The following is a 15,130-nucleotide window of genomic DNA, read 5'->3' as shown; positions in this document are numbered from 1 at the left end:
GTGTTGGAGTCTATGCATTGGCAAGTTGGACTGGGCTCAGCTGGGTGGTGGTTCTGATCTTGCCAGCTTCCTTTAGGTGTCTGAGTTCAGCTGTAGGTCAGGTAGGAGGTTTTGCTGACTTTGGATGAACTCTATCTTATCCCTGAGGCCTTAGTTGGGACAACTGGAATGTTTCATGTCTCCTCCACAAGGAATGTGTTCTCTCATCCTTCAACAGGTGATCCCAAGCTTATCCATACAGCACTGACAGGGACAATAGAACAAGTAGCATCGTACAAAGTGTCTTGAGGCCTTGGCTCAGTACTAGCTCACTGTCACTTCTGCCACATTCTGTTAATCAAAGCAAGTCACACAACCTGGCCAGACTCAAGAGGTGGAAATCAGACACAGGGTCATATTGCAAAGGGCCTGGATACAGGTGTAAATAATCATGTATATTTTTTGCAACACATCACACCGCAGCCTCTCAATGCACAACCCTCCTACTCCCAGAAACATCAACTTAATTCTAGAATGAGCCTTATCTTCCCAACAGAATTCCAAGCGGAAGTTTTCTTCATCTTGTGTCCTGACATCCAAGGATGCTATCTCCGCACATGCCCCACCCGCTGCAGTGCAAGCTCTTCTCTGTTCCTGGGCAGTGTGTTAAACCAGGTTCTCCAGAGAAACAGAACCAATAGGTGATATAGAGATAAATAGAAAGAGATTTATTATAAGGGATTGGCTTTTCCAGAAACAGCCTCACAGACGCACTCAGAAATAATGTTTACCAGCTATCTGAGCATCACTTAGCCCAGTCAAGTTGACACATAAAATTAACCATCACTGCAGAGTAGGAAGGGGGAGTTAAGTTCATTTCCTCTTTCCTCTAGCAGCATGGAGAAGACAGAAATTACTCTCAGTAGATTATCCCTCTAGGTTTACTCAACAATGCTTATTTTCTGTTCATTTTATGTGTGTGTGGGGGTGTGTGTGTGTGTCATGCATCTTGTTTATCTCCATGTGACATCTGTTGATTGAGAATCCGAAAGGGAGTGAAGAACATAATTCTATTTTCAGTCACTGGGCATGTTTAGCTTTTTTGCCAGGAGATCATTCCCGGTAACTCTAACTTGTGAATTAGATAGTGATAAAGGTTTCTTATGGGTCCTCATATTCAAGCGTTCATTCGAGACAATTCATAACTGAAGGCTCTCTGTAGTGTGAAGCTGAGGAAAGATCGACACAAGCATCAAATGATCGAATGTTATCCCCAAAGAATTTCTTCACACGGAATAAAAGACATTACATGTTTAATAGTTCTAAGATGCTCATTTTTCATATTTTAACATCTCTGAAATTGGGATGCACCTTAAAATTAACAGTCTCTTAAAATTATTTGGCAGCATTTTCTTAATGGCCTACAGAGTAGTGGTGAGTCTTACAACTGATGTTGTCTTAGATTTGATGATACATGATAACAAGTAAAAGCAGTTGTTTCCTCATATAAAACACTGGCCTGCAAAACACACATGAGCTTGTTAAAAGGGTAACAGGCAAGCCTTTTGAGATGAATGCTCAATAATTTAACAGGCTTCGCTTTTTTTTTGGTGAGGAAGTTTGGCCCTGAGCAAACATCTGTGCCAATCTTTCTCTATTTTGTATGTAGGACTCTGCCCCAGCATGGCTTAATGAGAAGTGTGTGGGTCTGTGCCTGGGATCCAAACCCATGAATCCTGGGCCACCCAAGCAGAGCACAAGAACTTAACCACTACGCTACCAGGCTGGCCCTCAGACTTCACTTTTTAAATGATAAGTAAATTAATTTCCAGGTTCAGCTTGAATATACACATGGGGTGAGATGACCAAGTTAGCAAATATCAGAGGAATCCTTCAGAATTGTCCTCAAAATACTCTGGAGTTAAAGGAGGGGAAGAAACCCCTTTTCTGGCTGCCTTAATAATCAGCTTAAATTTTAAATTAGCTGTACAGTGTAAAGGAATATTATTGGGTCACTATCAAAAAGTAGCCTTAGATGCATAAAATTATGGCAATTCTCCTGGCTTATAGATATGAGAAAAGGAAATTTCACAGCATTCAACTGAGATCTGGCATCTCCAACCTCACACTCCAGTTCATGCCTCACGTACTCTGAAAATATTTTTCCTCATTACTATGACTGATTCTCAGTCCACAGCCCACCCAAATGCACTTACCTGCTTAGATAAAAATGTATATGTTAGAGAATTAAGAGTATTTTTAAAATCTCTTTTCTGCAGTTTTCTACATCTTGCCAGTTTTCCCCGGTACATATGTATTATCTTGGTAATCAGAAAATTCCTTTAAATGAAGGAAAAATTATCTGGAGAAGAGCAAAGTACGTCACTACAAACACAGCAAGTGAACAAGATCATCATAGAAGCTAACTCAATTATTACATCACTGTACGCAAGGACTCTGACCAACGGAATGCTCACACCCTCGTGTGGTCAGTACCATCATCATCTCCACCTTACAGATGAGGAAACAATACACAGGAGGATTACACAGCTTGCCTAAGACCACAGGTCTGCCAGTGGGGAGGCAGGATTTGAGGATGAGCAGCCAGGCTCCAGGGTTCATGATACCGACACTTTGATGAATAAACAGGAAATGGACAAGAATAAGCGAGTCAGAGGCTCAAGAAGTCACTCTATTCTTTCTCCTTTTTGTAGCTGCCCTGTGAAGGGATACTTTTATCTCTCTAAACCTCAGTTTGCTTATGTGCAATATGGGGATGCTGGCATTAATAACTGGCGCCTTATGAGGGTCAAATGAAATAACAAATATAAATATGCCTTGTAAACTGCCAAGTCGTGTGTAAATATGTTATTAGTAATACCATCCCCTATTGTCCTTCAGGACTTGGGTAAGAAAACAGAAAGTGGTTATCTCCCCAGAACCTGCTTCCCAGTCCTATTGCTCTCTCCTACTCTCGCAATAAAGTACTCAGCTATTTTCTCTTGTATCTCAGAACTACCCTCGATGGCTACAGTTCTCACTGTGCCATCAGTGTCTTGTCTAGGATTCCACAGCCAAGACAGTAAATGCATGGCACACATGTCACAGCATCCCCTTTCCTTACCCACGACAAACACTGACAAGTGTAGATCTCCTGCCAGCTTAGCCAAAGCTCAGATACTGCCTCAGAATCCTTCTTAACAATTGATCTAAGCAGCCACTTGCTGTTACCAATCAAACACAACGAACATCTGTGATTATATCTCTTTGCCGTTCCTGTTACAAGGCAATCTAAAATGCAATTACAAGGAGAATTAGAATTAAAAAGTAGGGAAACTCTTTGAAATATGAAGTTGGTAACAGATGTTGGACTACTTCAGTTCTGACACTAATGAGCTGCCGTGCAGGTCACGTGGTCTTTTGCATCTCCATTTCCTCACAGGTCTAACGAGGGAGTTGGATTCTGGTCTTTAGTAAAATCAGTTTTGATTCTGGTCTGTTGACTCCTTTCCTAATTTCTAACATCTTCCAAATTGGTTTCTGCCTTGCCTCTTACCCGCCTCAATTACCACCCCTAATTCTTTATCCCGACCTGTTTAAGCCATACTTTGACACCTTCAAATTCCATGTCCCCTACAAAGCTATACTTGGCTACTCCACTTGCTAGGGACCTCACCTTCCACTGACTGATTTTGAATCCATGATTGGCCCATGGATTCAGTTGGCATCAGATGTTCTGGTGAACTCGATGGCAAGCTCCCTGGGGTCAGGCCCAGGGAGCACATTTCTTTCAATCTCAGTCCTTGCACAGAGTTTTATACATGGTAGATATTCAACAAGAAATACCTCAGTTTATATGGAGCTTTACAATTTCAAAGAAGTTTCAAGTTTGTTTGTTCTAAATTGATCCACTCAATGTCCCTGGTAATTTTAACCTTAGAAATGTTTGTTAATGCTAATATTTAGGGAAAGGACTAAAACTTGTCTTCAAATAATCTTCTCAAAAGATTTATTTTTCTCCTAAAGACTATAGTCTTTCTCATTATGTCAGGAGTATAAACTGGGAAAAGAGAAGAGGTAAAAAGAAAATGTCAAATAATAAACTCAAGATCATTTCCTGGGACTCAACTTTAACATGCATCATTCTGAGGCTGATGTGAAGAATTTCTTTTTGTTATTTTATATAATATTATTGTATATATTTAAATATATTTTATAATTTATATGTAATTGACATATGATTGATATAAAATGTAATATAAATATCACAGTTACTTTATAAGGCAAATATAGTTTATAATTTGAATATAGATATTTTATAATTTATAGTTAAACAGATTTTATAATTATATTTAATACTTTGTCCAATAATTATTATTTATACCCCATTTCTTTTCCCGAAACACAATTTTGAGATATTTAGTAGAGTGTAAACTAATGAGATATACTATGATAAAGGATTTGTCATTTTTACTCCCCACCCCCCTCTATCCTACATCCTTTTGTTTGTTTTTATTTTGATGTGAAACATTTTGCTTTGCTCTTCTCTTTCCAACGCTCACTGCCCCTGTGTGGGTCCTTACAGTTAGGGCTTCAGGCCTGCATCAGAGGGTATAAAGAAAGCAGAAGGATTAAGACACAGTTGGATTATATGATAAAGAATCTGACTGGAAAAGAAATTCCATTATCACCACCCTGGAAGCTGAGCTGCTTTCTTTACATCAAAGGGTGGGGGAGTGGGAGGGGGAAAAGTCTTCAAAACGGATTTCCTTTTATTTCCAGTTCAATTCACTGTGGTGGGGTGTTCAGTACATTCTATACTCCCAGACCCCGAAAGAACTTGAATTTGACTTTAACGCATTGGGAATTTCAACTCAAGCAGATCTGACAGGAGACAGACGGTTGAACAGATGCAGCTTGTATAGAGAGAGATTATTTTTTTTTAACCAAAAGTTGCTGATTTTTCTTCTAAAAAAATCTTTTCCCTGATGAGATAAGTTTTAAAGTGTGAAAATGTTGACATTTGTCTTTGCACATCACAGGTTTACCATGTTTATTTTTTTCATGGCTGACGTAATCCTGCTACGGTGAATTGAGAGGGCAATATTCAGATTCTGTCAAAACCCCTGGGCTGTTGCCAGGTTTTTGAGACTTCTAGCACTTCGAGGAGCTTACCAGGGCCTGGTTTCCCCGATGTGTGAATTGTTGCAAAAATTAAAATGTGACCAATGCTGGAATCTCTGTTGACAAGCTGATGAGGTCCATGTCCCCAGAGTTCCTCTCAAGTCTCACTGATCCTGTCAGATAAGTCGCTACACCTGGTCCAAATTGCTACCTGAGGAGAAGATTAGGACTTTATAGGCATCTGAAAAAGTCGTGAAAGGGAGGTGAGAATTCAGGGCAAAGGAAGAGGAATTTCATGTGGCTGAGGGTGAACTAACTGAGCTGGTGTGAAATGCAGCGAGAACCTCGTGCTGTGCATCTATATAGGAAGAGATCTGAGAAGAACAGATACAGTTATAGAGACAATAGAGGAAAATGTTGAAGCAAGTGCTCTACCTATTAGTCCTACAGTTTCTGTAACCATGAAACAAAACACACCTCTTAAGCTGGCTGACTGACCAACATTGGTTGACCAACATTGATTGACCAACACTGACCCTCAATGTTCCTGAGACAGCAAAGCCAAGAAAGAAAAATCCATATTTTTGCATCCAAGCTCCTCTCTTCTTCTCAATACCACCATTTCCTCCTTTTTCTAAAGCAGTAGCCCTCAGAGTGTGGTCACTGAACCAACTGGATCATCATCACCTGGGAACCTGTTAGAAATGCAAATTCTAGGGCCCTGTCCTGGACCTACTGAATCTCTGGGATGGAGCCCAGAGATGTGTTTTCACAAGTGTGAGATATGTACCTAATGCACAGAAAAGTTTGAAAACCACTGCTCTAGTGTAGAATATCTCTAGTCTCTCAGTCTCAACTGATTTGTTCTCATCAGCATGCAGTATGTTCTAGTACCTGCTACACTGAAAAACATTCTCTTGTCTTCGTAACTTCCAACTATCTTCCCTCTCACTCCTCTGTCATACCATTTTCTCTTTTAAAATCTTGTCTATTAAGCAAGAGGACAAAATCGAAGGCCCCAGACCTTGTTCTTCCATAGAGACACTGACTTAACAACAACATAACTTCAGAAATCAGTTAAGTTAGTTAAGATGTTGCAATACCCAAGCCATGCTCAAAGCCAAGAATAGCCACACTGAAACTGGTTAGAAAAGCCATTTTATCTCACCACGTAGTGCCTTCCCCAAGCCAGCACATCCCACCACAATTACAAGTCAATGCCCAATTCTTGACTTTGCCGCTGGGGAGAAAGAAAAGGAGAGAGAAGAGTGGAATGTATGTCCAATATTCCAGCTTTTCAGAGGGCTGCCTGAGGGTCTGGTTCCCGTCTTGTCTGACTCTGAGCACTGATGGAGACGTGGCATACTTTGGCTGTCTTGGGACAGTGGAGAAAGAAAGAGAGCTCATTGGCTTGTTGTAGCTCCAGAGAACCTGCAGTACTAAAGACAGACACCAGGGGGAGAAAGAGATTACAAACTAATGAAAACGAAAAATGCAAAGAGACCCACATCAAGACACACTACAACTAAAATGTCAGAAATTAAAGACGAGAAGAAAATCTCAAAAGCAGCAAGAGAAAAACAACTTGTTACATATAAGGGAAGCTCTATAAGATTATCATCGGATTTTTCAGCAGAAACTTTGCAGGCCAGAAGAGAGTGACACCATATATCCAAAGTGTTGAAAGAAAAAACTTCCTACCAAGAAGACTCTACCTGGCAGGGTTATCATTCCAAATTGAAGGAGAGATAGAGTTTCCCAGACAAGCAAAAGCTAAAGGAGTTTATCACCACTAAACCAACCTTACAATAAATGTCAAAGGGTGTTCTTTAAGTTGAAAAGAAAGGGTGCTAATTAGTAATGAGGACACATTTAAAGGATAAATCTCACTGGAAAGGTAAATATATAGTAAATGTAGCAGACTAATCACTTATAAAGCTAGTATGAACGTTAAAAGACAAAAGTAGCAGAAATAACTGTAACTACAATATGTATATGTATAACAGCATACTAGTCAGCCATAAAAAAAGAATGAAATCTTGACATTTACAACCATGTGGATGGACCTTGAGGGAATTATGCTAAGTGAAATAAGTCAGACAAACAAAGACAAATACTGTATGATCTCTCTTATATGTGGAATCTAAAAAAATAATAACAATAAGCTCATAGATACAGAGAACTGATTGGTGCTTGTCAGAGGTGGGGGGGTGAGGGGTAGGAGAAAGGACAGAGTTGTTTTTTGTGCTTTTTTGTTTTCGTTTAAATAAATTGAATTTTTTAAAAAAGACAAAAAGGCAGCAGCAAACGTCTCTAAGTGGGAAACGACGCTCACAGACGAGGGAAGATGAGTCCCCAGAAGAGGCTTTGGGCTGATTGGTGAAGATCTGCGTACAAAGTCAGTCCATGAAGACTGGCAGAAGTGGCTTTTTTTCAAATGCACAAGTCACAGCAAAATATAAAAAGACATAGGAAGAAACAGGGAGACCAGACCCAATCAATCTCCAGAAACTGGCCCTAAGGAAATGGAGATCAGTGAATTTGAATTACCTGACAAAGAATTTAAAATAGTCATCTTAAGAAGCTCAATGTGCTAAAAGAGAAAACAGAAAGACAACCAAACGATATCAGGAAGACAATGCAGAGACAAGATGAGAGTATCAACAAAGAGTAAGAAACTATAAAAAAGAGCCAAACAGAAAGTCTGGATCTGGAGAATACAATAACTCAACTGAAAAATTCGCTAGAGAGGTTCAACGTCAGACCTAGTCAATCACAAGACAAGACATTGGAAATTATCAAGAGAGAGGAACAAAAGGAAAAAAGAATGAAGAGAAGCGAAGAAAGCCTAAAGGACTTTTGTACTTGTATTTTCAGCAGGCAGGAATGAGTATGTTGCCTTAGAAAAATGCAATGGTGAATGAAAAACTATAAACACTCAAATACATAGTTAAACAATCTTTGACAGGGTACCAAGGCCATACAGTAGGGAAAGGATATTCTCTTCAACAAATGATGTGGAGAAAACCGGATATCCACATGCAAAAGAATGAAGTTGGACCCTTACCTTATACCATATACAAAAATTAACTCAAAATGGGTTAAAGACTTAAACATAAGACCTGAAACTATAAAATTCCTAGAAGAAAGATGGTGAAAAGCTTCATGACATTTGATTTCACAATGATTTCATAGATATGACACCAAATCACAGAGAATAAAAGCAAAAATAGATAAATGGGGCAAAATAAAGCTTAAAAACTTCTATGCAGTAAACAATCAACAGAGTGAAAAGGCACCCAGCAGAATGGGAGAAAATATTTGCTAACCATATAAGTCACAAGGAGTTAATATCTAGAATATATAAAGAACTCCTACAACTCAATGCCAACAATAACGAAAAAACCCAATTAAAAAATGGGTAAAGGATTTGAATAGATATTTTTCCAAAGAAGATATACAAATGGCCAATAAGCCTATGAAAGATATCCAAAATTACTAATCATCAGGGAAATGCAAATCAAAACCACAATAAGATATAAAAAAGAATTTTTAAAAACTCAGAAAATAAGTGTTGGCAAGGATTTGGAGAAATTAGAACCTTTGTTCACTGTTGGTAGGAATGTAAAATGGTACAGCCACTATGGAAAACAGCATGGTAGTTCCTCAAAAAATTTAAAATACAATTACCATATGATCCAGCGATCCCACTTCTGGGGATCTATCCAAAAGAATTGAAAACAGGATCTTGAAGAGATATTTGCACACCCATGTTCACGAGAGCATGATTCAAAATAACCAAGAGACGGAAGCAACCTAAATATTCAAGAGCAGATGAATGGTTAAAAAAAAATGAATGTGGTCTATACGCACCATGGAATATTATTCTGCCTTTAAAAAGAAGGAAATCTTGTCATGTGCTACAACATGGATGAAGCTTGAGGACATTATGCTAAGTGAAATAAGCCAGTCACAAAGAACAAATACCTCATGATTCCATTTACATGAGGTATTGAAAATCGTCAAACTCTTAGAAACAGAAGGTAGAACGGTGGCTGCCAGGGGTTGGGGGAGGGAAGAAAAGGGGAGTTGTTTTTCAATGGTTATCAAGTTTCAGTTTTTAAAATGAAAAAGTTCTAGAGGTCTGTTGCACAACAATGTGCCTACAGTTAAGACTACTGTACTGTTCACTCAAAAATGCTTAAGATGGTACATTTTATGTTATGTATTTTTTACCACCAATAAAAAATTTAAAAATAAAATAGTGTCTACGGTCTTAGGGAGGAGTGACTCCTCCAATCATCGTTTTGTCTACAACACTCCACTGAAACAGATCTTTCCAATGCTGAGAATCATTTTCTTTCGCCGATTCCAATGGTCACTATTTGGTCCTCATCTTACTTGATGTCTCAGTAGCTCTCAAGTCAGTTTAGTCTCCTTCCTTCTTGAAGCACTCCCATTTTTTGGATTCATTTGCACCATAATCCTGCTTTCTCTTTTTTCCCATAAGATGCAAAAGATAATCTGACCCAGCAAAAATATGAGTTTCACTCTTGATTTCTCTCCTTCCTGCCATGTCCACTTAGTTCTACCTTCAAAATATATCATGATTCCTCCAGTTCTCTCTGTCTTCCGTGCCACCACCCTAGTCCAAGCCCCCATGGTCTCTTGTCTCCCAACCAGTCTCTTGGGTTCTACTCTTTGCCTCTACCACCCATCCCTCTCACAGCAATCACTCAACTTTGAAAACACAAATTTCACCCTGCCGCTTCCCTCCTGAAGCTCTTCCATGACTTCACAATGCACTTGGAGTACACTCCAAAATCCCCAACATTGCCCTAAGACTCTGCATGGCTGACCCCCATCTCTTCCTTCTGACCTCATTTTCTTCCACTCTGCTCTTTGCTCTAAATGTTTAAATGACTCTTCTTTCAGGTCCTCAAATTCACCATGTTTATTCCCACCCCAGGACCTTTGCACTGGCTATCCTGGATTGTTCTACATCAAGATTTTCCTGGCCCATCCTTCTCATTCTGGCCCAGTTCAAATACCCCCTCACTGGTACAGTCTTCACTGACCACACAGTCACTGTCCATCATATATTTTCTTCCTGGCACTTGTCACTATATGAAATTATATCAATTACTTCTTTTCTATTTTATTACTTGTTGACCACCTCCACATATACACTCCAGAATATGGACACCATGAGAACAGGGAACTGATATGTCTTATTTCCTGATATACCCTGTATCCTAGAACATTGTTAGCGAATAAAAAAATAAAATAAAAACCTGTGGATAAAATAAATGACAGAGAGCACCTTCCAATCTCTCATGCCCACTCCTACATTTTCACACCACTGGGCCTTTGCGTATGCTATTGTTTTACATTGCAATGGCCCTTCCTACCCTTTTTACCTGGTTATGTCTTTACAGGTCCTTTGAATCTCATTGGGACTCACATATCGCCTCTTCTGGGAAGTTTGCTCTGATTTTGTTAAATTCCCCTCATGGAAACCAACTTCTCCTTCATGGCACTTACCACAATTGCCATTTTTCCTTTGTTTATGTGATTACTATATTTGATGCATGTCTGTTTCACATTATTGCTAGTTCAATGTAGACAATAACTACTCCATAGACGTTTACTGAAAAATATCCCCAGTGGCTTTGTGTAGCATGAATATGCATGCTGTTCTTTTCAGGACAGGCTTAGTGAATGTCTGTTGTCCTGGCATATTTGTAAATAAAGGGTCCCAATTTGGATGATCAAATATATGGTCACTCCAGTTAGGTGACATTGGCAGTGTCACTAAAAACATATGAGGATTAAAAATCCAAATCACCTAAAAGGGATTGGCTTTTAAAGAGTGTTTATGTATAAATCAATGTTTTTCTAATTGCAAGTCAACACCTAACAATGGGCCATAACTACCTTTTTTATGAATTAGGATAGACTAGAATAAAATAGAAATGAGTCAAATTATTCACATTGAACCACAAGTGAATAAATAAGCATTATTTAGGACTACTTTCTGTATTAGTGTATAGCTCTATACGTGTAGGTCACAATGTAAGGTACTTAGCTTTCTCCTATGGGTTGTGGTGGTGCTGGGGGTCCCCACCCTCCTGCCATTAACCAGGCTGGTGCACCCATCTCCCAGCTGCTTTGAGTGTTTGCAGCTGCGCCCTTTGGAGGAGAATCGCCCTCTAGAGAGCCGCCTGGAAATGCCTGGAGGTTTTCCTCTGCCCTCAGGAGCAGCTGATGACTGACCAATATGTGGGTAGAGAAGACCAGCCCTTGGCCTCAAAGGGAGCAACTATGGTACTCTTCAAGTTCCAAAACGTTCTAGTGAGGTCAAGCAGAAGACAGATTCCATCTGAGCCTCTGTCCTTACCTGACTTCTTCCCTGTCCATCCTGCTTCCTTCACTCCCATGCAAGTTCCGCCTGAGAACCCTCTGTCAATAGCTCACTTGAACCAAAACCCCTAGCTCACGTTCTATTTCTAACCCAACCTAAGACAGTTGTCATTTAAAGTGTATGAAAAACACTAATATAAATATATTGTTTTAATATTACAATAATTTATGTTTACAGGATCTTCTCTAGGAAAGGTGCAAAATCTGACACAGCAATCCCGAACAGGTGAAACACTGAATTGTGTTTTGAACCGAGACTCAGGAAAACAGGTGTGCCAGCCATCTGCTGTTGTGTTGGGGATGCTCTTCCCAAAAATGTGTCCGTCCAGACATTGATTCACAGAAGACTGAGACTTACAAAGAGTTGAGGGAAATGGGACAGAAGGAGGAGTCTCGTCTCCCTCTGGAGACCACAGCAGGTAAATGTAATCGAATGCCAAGGTCACTTTGGAAAATGTCACTTCAGAGACAGCTGTGCTTCTTCATTGAAGAGTCCTCCCACTTTGTGCCCTGACAGGAGACAGCACAGGCAGTCCACACAGATACCCAAGCTGCCCAAATCATCAGAGCCACTCAGGAGCTGCCGTCAGCATTTCCTGGGCTCCTGGGGGGTCTCCAGCTCCATCACTTCATGTTGCTCATTGACAAATGCCAAGGTTTGTGCAAGGATGCATCTCCCCTGTGGTTCATGGAATAGTGTCCAGACTAGAGAAAATACACCACAGGCTCTAAACAAGAAGGACAAAGGGAAGATCTCTGTACTAGTCAAATACAGACTCTGGGAAACAGAAACCAGAGAAAAAACACACCTTAGCTAAACAATTAAGCTCTCGCATCTGAAGAGTCGTTTATCTATTTATTTATGTAGAACTCACCATTGGGAGGAATTCTGGGCCGTTTTTTTAAACAATATCACCAGGCAGAAATCTCCTGGATTTGCTGAAGGTTTTGTAGATAAAAGGGAGAAGAAAGAGCAAAGGAAGGGGAAGAAGATGTGGCAGAACTAAAAACAGAATTCCCAAAAACTCAAAAATAGGTCTCAAGTAGCCATAGAATAATTAGCCTGATACTCTGTACAGAAAAGGACTCCTCATTCTCCCTCAGTATCCCTTGCTAATCAGAAACCAGTTACCAGGATGTGTTAAATAAATTCTGGTTCATTCAGGTACTGGAACATGATACAGCCATTTATGAAAAGGAAGATAGATTATATGTTTTGATACAGATTGCTCTTCAAGATAAAATGTTCCAGGAAATAAAGGAAGGCGCAAAACATTTGTCCGAACAATGAAGAATCACTTTATATATGTGCATGTATATAAATGTATGTATGTATATGCATGTGTAATATAATGTAATATATATGATATGGTATGATATATACAAGCACACAAACAATGTTTGTTTGGAAGGAGATTGGAAAAGGGATGAAGGAGGGAGACTCTTCACTGTTTACCCTTTTCCTAGAATGTTTTTTCTGTGTGCATCTACAACCTATTCAAGAACATTTTAAAAGACCCACAAACCAAAATGGCTAATAATGTGCTAAACAACATGGTTTTTGTCATGGAGGGTGGGTAGTTAAGTACTGCCATTCATATTTGCTAAGTCAAATTCTTGTTATATATATCTTATTCCTTGGAATTCCCATAGATGCTTCGAAACTATTGTGATGATTGTACCTTCCTGGGGTACGATGTTGTGCTCTTAAACCATAACAGCAATGTCCTAACACCATGGTCTTAAAGAAGCATCTGGACTTACTGATTCTAGATTTGAACTCTTAGGGAAAGTGTATGCAGTAGGAGAGCCCAGACTTCCCCACTCCCAATGTGGTTCCCAAGGCCACCTTGCAGAGATTGTCTGGACCAAGGGGTCAAAGTCACTACCGACTCACAGGAGGAAAAGACTAAATACCTTTGACTAAACAGAGGCATTTATTCTCTTGTAAGAAAGAAGGATTTGAAGGGAGACAAAGGCTTCAAAGTCAAGACTAATTCTTCTAGGCACCTGCGTTAGGGAACAGCATCCTTAATATCTTTGAAAATATTAGGAATGAAAACCCAAATCTCTAAAATGTTTACTTGAGAGTGAAGTGTTGCATCCACCTAGTAATTCTCAAGGATGTAGGCTGCTAGGAGCTAAAAATATCTTCTGAGGGAGGGCTGTGCAGATGGGGCGCTGAGAGCAGGGGGGGCACGTCGAACCCAGAAGAGCAGCCATCTGAGCAGATTTCACACCATTAATAGGGAGTTTGTTGGCTGGTGGACTTTAAAAATAGAACCTCATTTCTGAGGGGTGGGTGCCCTGCTCCCGAGCCCTCGACGGAGCCTGCTGAGAGGGATGATTAAAATGAAAGATTGTGCAGCTTTAAGGAAATGTTGGCATAAAGAAATGGCAGCGATTACCGATGCTCCAACCACCTTCTAAAAGGTTTCTGCAAATTGCTTTCCTTGGATGAAATACCAAATATCTGTTCCCAAATGTTATGAAGCAAAATAAATCACATTCCATTGACACATCCAATATGTCGTATCAGAGATCCTGAATCCAAACAAAGCAGAGCCGCGTTACCCCGGTGCTATTACATTTCTTTCTCTTGCTTTTGTATTAAGGCTGCAAGATGAAACCTTGTTCCCTGTAAACAAAAAAATTCTCTCTGCTCCTCCTCGCAGGAAATGAGAAATCAAATCAGCCGCTGATGGTTTGTAGAGTTCAAAAGTAAATCAGAAATCACTTACTCTGACTGCTGACTTTTATAAATGAAGAAGGTGAGGCCCAGAGAGGGGATAGCCCCTTTGCAAAGTCACATTGCTGGAGAGCCATCCAGGCAGAACTGGAATCCAGACCTCTCAGGCGCAGCTTTCCAACAAATATCCCTTCTGCTAAATAGGGTGGACAGAAGGCTTCGAGGCAGGATTCCTTTGCGAGACCTTGCATTTTCATCAGAACCCAAGTTGAAAGAGAAAGGTGATTTCTCAAGCAGTAGCCAGTACATGGAGAAGGCACTTTTTGAGACATACAAAGAAAGAAATAGGGTTTAATTTCTTGATCTACAAAATAGTTCAGTGTTAAAATTACGTGCGCTATGGGACTTTTATTGCATTTCGCAAATGTAAATACTGAGGCACAGTGCAACCAACAATATTTATCCAGGTATAGGAGCTGCTGTTGGCTCACCTTCCCCAGCAGGTGCCCCCACCTCCCAGCTACTGCGAGTGTTGGCTGAGAAGCTCATGGTTGTCCCCTGCTCCGGAGAATTTGCCTGCTCTCGTGGAAATGCCTGAGAGAATGACCAATGACTAATTAATGTGGAGGTACAAAAGGTCAGCCCACAACCAACTTTGTGGTTTTATTCACACTCCAGAGCTCCCTGTGAGATCAGGCTGAGGCCAGACTCCAGCTGTGACCACATCCACATTCAGCTCCTTCCCCTGCAACATCCTGCTTCCTTCAACTTCCTACAAGTGGCCCTGGGAGCCTGCCTTCAATGAATCAAGTGCTTCCAGGGAACCTGACCTAAAATACGAAATGAGTGTGTAGGAGACATAATAAATGTCAGGGAGCAACTTGTAATATTCTACATAGTCTTCATCTATTTCCA

The sequence above is a fragment of the Equus asinus genome, chromosome 15 (genome assembly GCF_041296235.1).
Source record: "Equus asinus isolate D_3611 breed Donkey chromosome 15, EquAss-T2T_v2, whole genome shotgun sequence".
In the NCBI taxonomy this organism is placed as follows: Eukaryota; Metazoa; Chordata; class Mammalia; order Perissodactyla; family Equidae; genus Equus; species Equus asinus.
Note: the sequence above shows the minus strand (reverse complement) of the source record.